The 12,277-nt window shown below is 41.1% G+C and overlaps 1 long non-coding RNA gene across 1 annotated transcript; it reads left to right on the plus strand.

The window, feature by feature from the left end:
• Positions 1-2,388: 2,388 nt before the first annotated feature.
• On the plus strand, positions 2,389-11,935 carry LOC111472197. The gene is made up of 3 exons (XR_002715374.1): positions 2,389-2,473; positions 3,506-3,508; positions 11,925-11,935. It is a non-coding gene; the product is annotated as an uncharacterized LOC111472197 (long non-coding RNA).
• The last annotated feature ends 342 nt before the right edge of the window (positions 11,936-12,277 follow it).

Below are 12,277 nucleotides of genomic sequence, written 5' to 3' on the forward strand. Positions count from 1 at the left end.
GGGGCAAGTGGGAAAAATAGATTTTTCCCCTCCGCCCATTATAGGAGTCTTGAGGGTCCCCACAAAATTCCTGCAAAAGAGAGAAGTGTTAGAGAGAAGGATTGAGAGAAAGTTTGAGAGAGAAAATTGAATAGCCAGAGTTTTCATCGGAGAGTCGCCGATGTAATCCATTCCCTACTAAGACCTACACTCTGGAGTCCTTGGGAGTGAAGTAAGTGTTAGATAAAAACTGAGGTTTTCCTTATTTAGATTTACACGTTTTCATTAGTTGATTGAATACCTTCGTTTGACCATTTGACAAACATGTCGAATGGATTACCAAATTTTTATTAGATGTCAATTTTATAGGAAGTGTCACAGATTTAGTTGGCCACTCTTCAGTCAGCACCTTTGAGCAAAAGTCTTCAGCAATTCTCTCTGTTATTTTATCATCTTTATTTTCTTCCAAAAAATTCCCGTAAAATGATTTACTCTCACCGAAAAGGATTTTAGTTGCCGATTGTGGAAAAACAACGAGTGGTATTAGAGTCTGGTTGAAGCCATTGGTGGTATATCATTTCAAAAGAGCCAATTTTATCAACAATCAAGTTGAATAGCTCAAGTGGTTAGATCGTTGACCTAACAACACACAGGTCTCTCAGGTTCGAGTAGAAGAAAATGCAAAGCGTGAAAACAAAACACACACATCGTGGGGTCCATCTCGGGTAGGCTTACTCACTCCTCCACGTCCACAAGAGCAATGGTGAATTTTGGCGATGGCTCTATCGTTGAAATTGAAGGGTATGACCAGGGCCAAGTTTGCGAGGCGAGCACCGCAAGCTGACCGACATCTATTTTATCCCGAGGTAAAGCTCCGCGACAAACGGGAAAAAGGCAGATCAAAAGAAGGAGCCGAGATGACGGGCCAACCCAATGCTCGTACTGTAGGAAGAGAGGTCACTTGAGCAAGAATTGCTGGAGCAAGCTCAGGAACAAGGAGACGGCCGAGAAGGCTCATGTGGCTCAATTCGAGGAGGACGAGCCGGCTCTTTTCATGGTGACTGCCTGACGTCCCTACTGTAGGAAGAGAGGTCACTTGAGCAAGAATTGCTGGAGCAAGCTCAGGAACAAGGAGACGGCCGAGAAGGCTCATGTGGCTCAATTCGAGGAGGACGAGCCGGCTCTTTTCATGGTGACTGCCTGACGTCCCTACTGTAGGAAGAGAGGTCACTTGAGCAAGAATTGCTGGAGCAAGCTCAGGAACAAGGAGACGGCCGAGAAGGCTCATGTGGCTCAATTCGAGGAGGACGAGCCGGCTCTTTTCATGGTGACTGCCTGACGTCCCTACTGTAGGAAGAGAGGTCACTTGAGCAAGAATTGCTGGAGCAAGCTCAGGAACAAGGAGACGGCCGAGAAGGCTCATGTGGCTCAATTCGAGGAGGACGAGCCGGCTCTTTTCATGGTGACTGCCTGACGTCCCTACTGTAGGAAGAGAGGTCACTTGAGCAAGAATTGCTGGAGCAAGCTCAGGAACAAGGAGACGGCCGAGAAGGCTCATGTGGCTCAATTCGAGGAGGACGAGCCGGCTCTTTTCATGGTGACTGCCTGACGTCCCTACTGTAGGAAGAGAGGTCACTTGAGCAAGAATTGCTGGAGCAAGCTCAGGAACAAGGAGACGGCCGAGAAGGCTCATGTGGCTCAATTCGAGGAGGACGAGCCGGCTCTTTTCATGGTGACTGCCTGACGTCCCTACTGTAGGAAGAGAGGTCACTTGAGCAAGAATTGCTGGAGCAAGCTCAGGAACAAGGAGACGGCCGAGAAGGCTCATGTGGCTCAATTCGAGGAGGACGAGCCGGCTCTTTTCATGGTGACTGCCTGACGTCCCTAATTTCAATTCCAAATCGAGGAGCGAGTGTTCGCTCAAATCGGTGAAAGAGGCGAGCAACAAGAGCACTGGCGATGGGTCTTTGACACGGGGCAACAAACCATATGACCGGGGCCAAGTCTACGTTCTCTGAGGTTGACTCGGGAATTCGCGGGATGGTGAATTTTGGCGACGGCTCTGTCCTTGAAATTGAAGGGCGCGACACCATCCTGCTCATCAACAAGGGAGGCAAGCACCGCAAGCTGACCGACATCTATTTCATCCCGAGGCTCAAGACTAACCTTGTGAGCCTGGGTCAGCTCGATAAGGCCAGCTGCCACATTTCCATTAATCGCGGGCTACTTAGGGTCTACGATGATCGACGACGGTTGCTCACGCAAGTTCGGTGCACGGCAAACCACCTTTACATCCTAGAGTTGGAGATAGAGCAACCAATCAACCTCTCGGCCAGGTACCGGAGGATAGAAGACCTATTAGGAAGAGGTGAACCACCTGGACTGGCGGCGTGCCAGCTCGAAGAAGAGGTGGCCAAACAAAACGTGGAGTCTGGAAGACATGCCGCCAGGGACACCGAGCCATAGGGCTCAAATCGGAGTTCAAACAAAATAAGTTAGATATACCACAGGTTTTAGGAGGAGATTGTTAGATAAAACCTGAGGTTTTCCTTATTTAGATTTACACGTTTTCATTAGTTGATTGAATACATTCGTTTGAACATTTTACAAACACGTCGAATGACATGCCGCCAGGGACACCGAGCCATAGGGCTCAAATCGGAGTTCAAACAAAATAAGTTAGATATACCACAGGTTTTAGGAGGAGATTGTTAGATAAAACCTGAGGTTTTTCTTATTTAGATTTACACGTTTTCATTAGTTGATTGAATACATTCGTTTGAACATTTTACAAACACGTCGAATGAATTACCAAATTTTTAGTTTGAACATTTTTTTAACACGTCGAATGGATTACCAAATTTTTAGATGGCAATTTTGTAGAAAATGTGACAGATATAGTTGGCCACTCTACATCCATTTTTAGGATAAGTGAGATATTTAAATAGGTAAATCGGTTCTCTCCACAGGTTTTAGGAGGAGATTGTTAGATAAAACATGAAATTTTCCTTATTTAGATTTACACGTTTTGATTAGTTGATTGAATACATTCGTTTGAACATTTTACAAATACGTCGAATGGATTACCAAATTTTTAGATGGCAATTTTGTAGGAAATGTCATAGATATGGCAATTTTGTAGGAAATGTCATAGATAGCCATTTTTAGGATAAGTTAGATATTTAAATAGGTAAATATGTTCGAGAGGGATCAGCACCTCATTTTAAGCAAAAGTATTCAACAATTTTCTCTCTGTTATTTTTCGCATCTTTATTTTCTTCCAACAACTTCCCGTCAAACGATTTCCTCTCACCGAAAAGGATTTTAGTTGCCGATTATCCTTGCCGATTGTCGAAAAACAACAGTAAGAACTCGCGTTGTTGAGATTTCCTCCTCTTTCGTCAAGATCTGAAAGAAAACCTACAAGGTGAGATCTTTGTTTGGATCGAGGGAAGATCCACCACTGATTTAAGTGAGGAAATCGGACAGAACGTTGAGATCTGAGAATCTTTCCAAGAGCAGTAAGAATGTTACCGAACCTCTTTCCGACATTCATAACTCATCGTATGACTAAGTAAAAATCAAGAAGAAAATATTGGCACGTAGGTTGAAGTATGATCTAAAACTTTGTTGAAGAAACCATTACTGTTTGGATTAAGAATCGAGAGATAGAAAATGGAAAGTACCTCGAAAAACTAATTGGAAACCATGAATTTCTACTAGGAGGAGAGAGAAGCCGCCGACATGACACGTGTCAACCGGCTAGAGGACCGCGTGCACCAATTAACTTCGGACACGCGTCGGACGCCGCTTGGGAAAACACAGCTCTAGCTTTCCTGGGACACGCGTCCCCGGCATCGCAACTTGACCCGCGTTCCTTGGCTGACCCGGTACCTGCGCGGCGAACTGAACCGAACCGACGACCCGCAGTCCACCTGAACCACTGTTTTCGAATCGAACCGGCGACCCGCGACTGCAGAAACCCCCGGGCACCTGACACTCGCCCGTGGAACCTGCGAGTGGTTGCACCCCGACGTGTGGAAGCGCGTGTAAGCTTATTTTTGACCGGTACAACTTCTATTTTCACTATTTTCCTCCCGATTCCAATCCTAACTCCATTTTATATGAAATAGGACCTAATTGAGGAAACTCACTACCTTTTGATACGCAAATTGTGTGGAAACGGTGGGTTAGGGCACACATCACCCAAATAAGTCACCACAAGGAATTTTAGGAAGTAATACTTGTAGGAGTCGATTGGAATGCATGCATGCTAGTTTAATTATCTTAGGTCATAGTTTCCCGTTATTGATCGTAGGTAATCGATTATTAAAATTAAAATGTATGTTGTGAAATATTATGATTATTATCTGAGTACTGCTGTTACGCTTTAAGTTTCCGCTGATTATGTATATGTATATTTTCATGCTGAAAGGAGGATGGGAAATTGTGAACTCTACGCTTCGTGAGTTGATGGATGTTATCACCCCGTTGATCTTGTATGTTACTTTGCATGAAACATGTTTGATGACTTTGGTTTGTAGTTATGTACGTACTCAGTTAGTTTTCATGACTCGTGTTTATGATTAGGTCTAGGAATTCTTGGATAGAGTAATAAGACACTAAGGAGTAGACCTAATCCTTTCCCTAGTAGAGCAACAGACCACCACGGCGTATGTAGCCTCACTAGAGTACCCTTAGGCTTTTGGTGTGTGATTGGTGTCATAGCTTCGTGGGGGACCAGGGGGTTCCTGATCAGAATCCGACCTGCTCTTAGCCGTTTTACCATGGAAAACGTGTGCCCACATCGTATAGACCATTTAGCTGGATGGGTTAAGGGGGGTAGCTCTCCCCGACCAAGGGGACTGTCATGTGCCTAGGGGGTTGCAGCTCACTTCCTAGGTAAGTTTCTAGATAGTCTCAGAGTCATGCTGAGGTAGCTACTTGGAGCACCCGTCATTACACAAGACAGCATAAGGGAGTTCTTAAGATCTTTAAACGAAAGGTCAAAGGACCAAGAAGTCGGAGGGGCAAGTCCCAAGGTGTTAAAACGAAAGCCAGATGCCCTAGAGCTAAAGTAGAATCTGTGGGGGTTTGTTAAGATTAAGATGCGATAAGAGCCTACAAGTAGGTGGCTTAGTGAGTATAATTTTTATACTCATTCTTGTTATACCTTTCATGTTTTCCTTCTTGTTTTTACCTAGACACATGTCCTTTAGGTAATAAAACATTTTTCTTACAAAAATAAATGAAATATTTCTGGAATAATGTTTTCCTTGAATTTCTCGCTTACATTTTACATGTCATAGTCATTGTTAGTCACGACTTGAGGTTATTTATTTCGGATCATGACAATTAAGCAAGCAACCACATGATTAGAAATCGAGTAAAGTTCAAGGATCTTAATGAGAAGCTAATTGAAAACGTGAATTTTGGTGACAAATCAATTGTACTGATTCATAGCAAAGGATCCATCTTACTTCAGTGCAAGAACAATGAGCAACGTCTACTAATCAAAGCATATTATATCCAAGCTTGAAGATTAGTATTATCAGTCTTGGCCATATGACGGAAGAAGACCGTAGAGTTGAGTTAGCTAGCTTGTTTCTTAAGATGTTTGACAAAAATGGAGCCCAAATAGCTTACTCCTATTGACGACACTCGTAAACCCAACTTGTTTATGGCATGCATGACTTGGGCATGTGAACTTTCAAGCGCTCAAAAGGATGGGCGAGAAGAAGATGACTATGGGGCTACCCAAAATCATACACCTGAACCAATTATGTAAAAATAGTCTAGTCTTTAAACAAGCAAGATTGTTGTTTCCATCTCAAACTGGTTTATGTCCTAAGCGACCACCACAATTGGTTTATGCAAATTTATGTGGCCCGATCACTTCATTGTCAGTCACTGGTAATAAGTATTTTATCTTGTTGACAATTAATGTCTTTCCTTTTTTCTTTAAGTGTAAGACCTCATCCCGGACAGAAAATTTAAAATTTAATTTTACCTTTAAATTCGAACTTTTGAGATTTTATTGAGGGTCTTTTAGACCAAATTTTGAGATGAGGCAGAAGAGAAAAATGCTTAGAAATAAAAAATAAACTTAAGAAAAAAAATGAAATAAAAATGGTAGAAAATTAGAAATATGGTCGTATTATGAAAATTCGAGTTACGTAGAAAGAAATATTAAAATGCAAAGAAAATACAAAAATAATCGTATTATGGAAATCCCAACGCTTACAGGAGGAAGCAGAACCCAAATAGCGGCTGGAACACGTGTCAGGCGGAGAAGGGGGCCTGCATCGTTGGAGAAGAAGGGCCACGTGTCAAGCGTCCATTCGTAGAGAAAATCGAAAAATATATCACGTCCGTCAGGATTCGAAGGCCGGCACCCAATAACCCACCCGCATGCAACCCAAGAGAAGATCCGACCTGACCCATGTGCCACGAGTGAACGTAAAGGAATTCAGGTTTCTAGCACTCGCTTCTGGATTGAACCCATATGCACTCGTTAGCGGCTGACAAACCTGAGCGCGCCACATGACAGCACTAGGACGCACGTTTGTACGCGTGCATGGTGTTTCTCTCTGGCGCATGTAAGCTTCTTTTCTGCCCATCCGAATTTTGTTTGCCCGATTTTTTATTTTGATTCTAATCCTAACCATATTTTTATGTGAATTAGGACCTAAATGAAGAAAATCAGTATTTTTGGACATGCTATTTATATAGAAATGCTAAAAAAGGCACACGTCCATCATGTAAGTCACCACACGATATTTAAGAAGAAATACTTGTAGGATATGCTTGGAATGCAGGCATGCTAGTGTGTTTACCTTAGGTGGTAGCTCTCCCTGAATGGATTTAAGTAGTTTGATTATTATGAGTATATATGTGATATGGTGAAGCATTATGAGGATTTTCTAAGTGTTAAAACTATGCTTTAAGCATCCGCTATATATGCATATGTTTAATTCATGGTGAAAGGAGAATAATTTGTGAACTTTGCGCTCGAGGAGCTTGATGGATACTCCGTTGTATGTTTACGTCGCATGAATTATGTATGATGATGCTAGATGATAGTTCTGTGCACACTTAGTTAATTTCCATGACCCATATTTATGATAAATCTAGGGATTTGTAGTTAGAGTGACAAGTTACTAAGTTTAGACATAACCTTTGCGTTAGAAGCCTAACAGACCACCACAACTTACAAACCACCTTAGGAGTATCCTTAGACTGCAAGTGTATAAACAGTGTCATAGCTTCATGGAGGACCAGGGGTTTTGCTCCTAGCCGTTTCGCATGGGAAAAGTGAGCCCACGTCGTACAAACCATTTAGCTGGATGGGATAAGGGAAGGGTAACCCCTTCCCAATGAAGGGGACTATTATGGACCTAGGGGTTGCAGCTCACGTCCTAGTAAGATACCAAGTAGTCTCATAAGTCATGCTTGAGGTAGCTTCTCGTAGGTCACCGTTAATACACAGGTCAGCATAAGGGAACTCTTAGAGTTAAATGAAAGGATGGAGAACCAAAGAAGCCCCAAGGATCTAAGACCAGAACAAGACGCCCTAGAGCCAATGAGAAGTCCGTGGGATTCTGTTAAGCCTAAAATGCGATGAGAGCTTAGTTTTTATAATCATCCTTGTTTTTCTTTTTTCTTTTTAGGTGTTTGTAGGCTGCCGGTCAAGGTGGAGGAGCGTTCGAGAGTTACGTTGTCAAAGATGGGAAGTTCCGGAGCGTTAGTCCGTTTTCATTCTTTTGGAGTCTTTTTCATTCTTTTGGAGTCTTTTGTATTTCCTTTTATATTTGTATCGCCCTTTGAAATGTTTGAAAATTAAACTTTTTTGTCTTCGGCTTTAATTAAATTGTATTTTTATCTTTTATTCTACCTCTCTTTTAATTTCTTTTTAATTTCTTTCGCTTTCGTCTTTTTAGTCACGATTGAGTTTTGAAGGCTCGAAAATTGGGTTGTGACAATAAAATTGATTGAAAATGGGTCTGACCACAAGCTAAAAACCTTGGGTATACTGAGGTAAGTTATCAAAAATAAACTCAACATCGTATACTCCACAACAAAATGGTGTGAGCGAAAAAACTACATCATAATGAACATTGCAAGAAGCTTACTCAATAGCATGCAAGTTTCGACAATTTTTTGAGGCTAGTGAAGACTAGGATGTGGTACCTAGACAACGGAGCAAGCAACCACATGACCGGAGATTGAGAAAAGCTTAAGGAAATTGATGAGAAGTTCATTGAAAATGTGAAGCTTTGCGACGAATCAATTGTATCGATCCAAGGTGAAGGATGTTATTTTGACCGGAGAAAAACGATTGTTGTTTTGACGGAGTAGGAAATTGTTGACGAGTAAAAAGCCCAAGGAAAAATCTTGAAAGAAGAAAATAATAGAAAAACAAGAGAGAGACAATATTTCACTGAATATCAAATGATTTTATTTATTATTTAGTTGGAATATTTAAATAAGAACTTACACCCTAAAAATAGAAAGAAGTGGGCAACTTAATTAAAGCACTTACTGGTCGACTTCCCACTCACTTTAATTGTTGGGTTTAACAGAAAAAACAGTTACTTGTAACTAAAAACTAGGAATTATTTTCAACCGGGATTTATCTAACAAATGATCTATATGATCTATTTGTTTCAATGTAAGAACGGTGATCAACGTCTATTTACCAAGGTGTATTACATCCCGAGTTTGAAGAGCAATATTATTAGCCTTGGTCAAATTTTAGAAGAAGGTAGCCAAGTGGAAATAGTTGGCTCGTTCCTTAAGATATAGGATCGAAACGGAGCCCTGTTGGAGGTAAGACGATTACGAAACTGCCTATATAAGATACTATTGAAAACTATCAACATCTTCCAAAAGTATCTATTGGCGTTGGCAACAAAAAAGTGAAGAAGAAACCAATGGATCAGGAGAAAAATGAATCGAAAAATAAATCCAAGAAGCAACTAGAGACTGTTTCAATCAGCTAAGTGTAACCTACAGGTCAATGTGCTTCATCAAACTTATCACCTCAACCAAGAAGGCCTAGAGGAAGACCACCAGGGCGTAATAAATATGAGATTTCAAACTTTCATTCTCAACTAAAGAAACCTAGAGGTAGGCCTAAAAAGAAGGTTGAAAAACAGAGGAGTACGTCACAAGAATTTTCTAGATGTAAGTTTGACGATGAATTCTCTACACAGAAGAGAGGAGTGGAAGAAAATGCATGTTGTAAAATTAAAGTTTCTTTGGAAGGAAACAAAGTTGAGTAGAGACCAAGCAAAGTTGAAGCTAGAGAGAAACGTGCAGACATTCTAACCAATACCCTAGTAAGGGTTAAAGCTACAGACTTGAGGGAGTTTCTCAAAGTGAAGAATCTCGAGCAAAGTCAAGCTTACGGAGGAGAATATGAGGTAATAAGCTTAACTTAGAAAAAGTAACAATTTTTGGATAAAGATTTAGTAGTTATTAATTTTGAAAGTTTATGAGATCAATTAGGAAGATTTAGTAGTTATTGATATGAAACTTTAGGAGATCGATTAGAAAGATTTAGTAATTATTGATTTGAAAGTTTAGGAGATCAATTAGTAAGATTTAGTAGTTATTGATTTGAAAGTTTAGGATATTGATTATTCAATCCCCACTGTACATACTCATGATAGGTATGTTATTTACACAACAAAAGAAAGAGAATTAATAAAGCATACGTGTTTAAGGTTCCTCTATTCAAAAGCTCTCTCCCCTCAAGTTGTTCTTCTGCTTCCATTATTTGTTTCGACATACATTGATCGTGGGCAATTTCCAAGAATCACTATGCGGTAGAGTGCCGCAAGAAGAAGCGAGATGAGGAGGCAAACCTCACATTCACGCAAGAATAAGAGGTCGCAATGATGTTGGCCGAGAAGATGCCTAACCTGTTGATGCTCAACGAAGAAAATGTTACGGCAAACCTTGTCACAAAAGGAGCAACATGTGGAGACCAACATGTGGTACCTTGACAACGAAGCAAGCAACCACATGTTGAAATAAACTTAAAATGCCAAATGTAGTTAATATGGTAGGAAAGTAAATTTGAAAAAGCAAGAGTAAAGAAAAGGCCGAAAGTTCATTTATGGAAGGATGGTAGTGGTTTATGAAAAGGTATAAATACATAATCCCTTTACTGTAAAGTAAGAGCAAAGAGCAAAGATATACAAAAGTAAGAGCAAAGATATACAGTGCAATATAAAAGGCTTTTTGATAAAATCAGTATTTCTTCTTTTCTCTTCTCTCTCAACATCTCTTTCACAAATACGTGAGTAGTACTTTCATAAAGCGGTAGTAGAGCATTCGATTCTTAGTGTGTGTGAGAGTCTTCACAAATTCGTGAGTATTTATTTTAACAAATTGGTATCAGAGTCGATGACAAATATGATGGGTTAAATGCCGCTACTGCGATTAACAAAGATGAACTACGAGAATTGGAGCATCCAAATGAAAGCTCTTCTCGGTTCTCAAGATGCATGGGAGGTGGTCGAAGAAGGTTTCGAAGAACCAAAGGATACCATGGGTTATACGGCAGTGCAAAACAAGACGTTAAAAGAATTGCGATCAAAGGATAAGGCGACATTATACATGCTGTTCCAGGCCGTTGACAAGTCGGGCTTTGAGAAGATTGCCAGGGCAACAACTTCAAAAGAAGCGTGGGACACTTTAGAAAAAGTGTTCAAAGGAACCGACCGAGTCAAGCAAGTGCGTCTCCAAACTCAATTACTTGTTGAGTCTTTCCTTCCGAATGCATTACCTCAGTCAATCAGGTTCAGGTAGAGTCCATGAATTAGATTAGCTGCTTTACCCTGGGAAATGAAAGAATAAATAGGGAGAGGAGTTCAGTCTCATCTTGGCGAGTTGGAGAACATGAAGATGAAGGAGTCAGAAAATGTATCTGACTACATTACGCGCGTATAGATTGTGGTAAACCAACTAAATCGAAAAGGAGAAATGTTACCTGAGACGCGGGTTGTGGAGAAGATCTTGAGGTCACTAACCAACAACTTCGAGAATGTTGTATGTGCGATAGAAGAGTCAAAGGACCTAAAAACGTTCACGGTCGATGAGCTCATCGGTTCTCTCGAGGCACACGAGCAACGTAAGAAGAAGGAGGAGGAGACACTCGATCAAGCATTTCAAACCAAGGCATCAATAAAAGATGAAAAGTACTCTACTCTCAAAATATTCAAGGTAGAGGTCGTGAAAGTCACGAAAATGGTCGAGGTGGTCAAGGCAGTAGTAATGAAGGACATTATAAGGAGAAGAGACAATCAAGCCAAGAATATTGGCATGGAAGAGGATGCAGTCGAGGAAGAGGCGGCCGATCAACCTATTCCAACATTCAGTGCTATAAATGTCAAAAATATGGTCACTATGCAAATGATTGTAATTTTGACAAATGTTACAATTGTGGCAGAGTGGGGCATGTTGCAAAAGATTGTTGAGCCAGAAAAAGGGTGGAAGGAGCAACCAACTTAGCCTTGGAAGACGTAACAAATGAAGGTCTTCTCTTGATGGCTCAAGAAGACAACATCAACAATGACACTATGTGGTACCTAGACTCAGGGGCAAGCAACCATATGTGCGGTCATGAGTACCTATTCAAAGAGATGCAAAAGATTGAAGATGGTCATGTGCCATTTGGAGATGCATCAAAGGTGGAGGTCAAGTGTCGAGGTACGATACATTTCTTGCAAATGGATGGTGTAATGGGGACAATCCAAGATGTTTATTACGTACCAAACCTCAAAACCAACATATTGAGTATGGGGCAACTCACAGCGAAAGGTTACACCTGAAGGATAAGCAAGGGTGTTTGGTTGCTTGAGTCGAGATAGGAAGAAATCGGATGTACAAATTGAACTTAAGAAGCATACGAGAAAAGTGTTTGCGAGTCGACGTAGAAGACAAGGCATCATTGTGGCATCTCTGCTTTGGTCACCTACATCATGACAGCCTAAAGGAGTTAGCGAAGAAGAATATGGTGCATGGAATAAGGTGATTTCTAACCGCATCGTACACCCCTCAACAAAATGGTGTGGCCGAGAGAAAGAACTGGACCATTCTCGACATGGTTCGATCAATGCTCAAGAGTAAAAGGATGCCAAAGGAATTTTGAGCAGAAGCCGGGCAATGCGCCATCTAATGTACAAAATCAATGTCCACATGCAAGGTTAGATGATCAAACATCACAAGAGGCTTGGAGCGGACAAAATCCTACAATCTCTCATCTCAAAGTATTTAGTAGTGTGACTTA

This window comes from Cucurbita maxima, unplaced genomic scaffold, assembly GCF_002738345.1.
Source record: "Cucurbita maxima cultivar Rimu unplaced genomic scaffold, Cmax_1.0 Cma_Scf00067, whole genome shotgun sequence".
In the NCBI taxonomy this organism is placed as follows: Eukaryota; Viridiplantae; Streptophyta; class Magnoliopsida; order Cucurbitales; family Cucurbitaceae; genus Cucurbita; species Cucurbita maxima.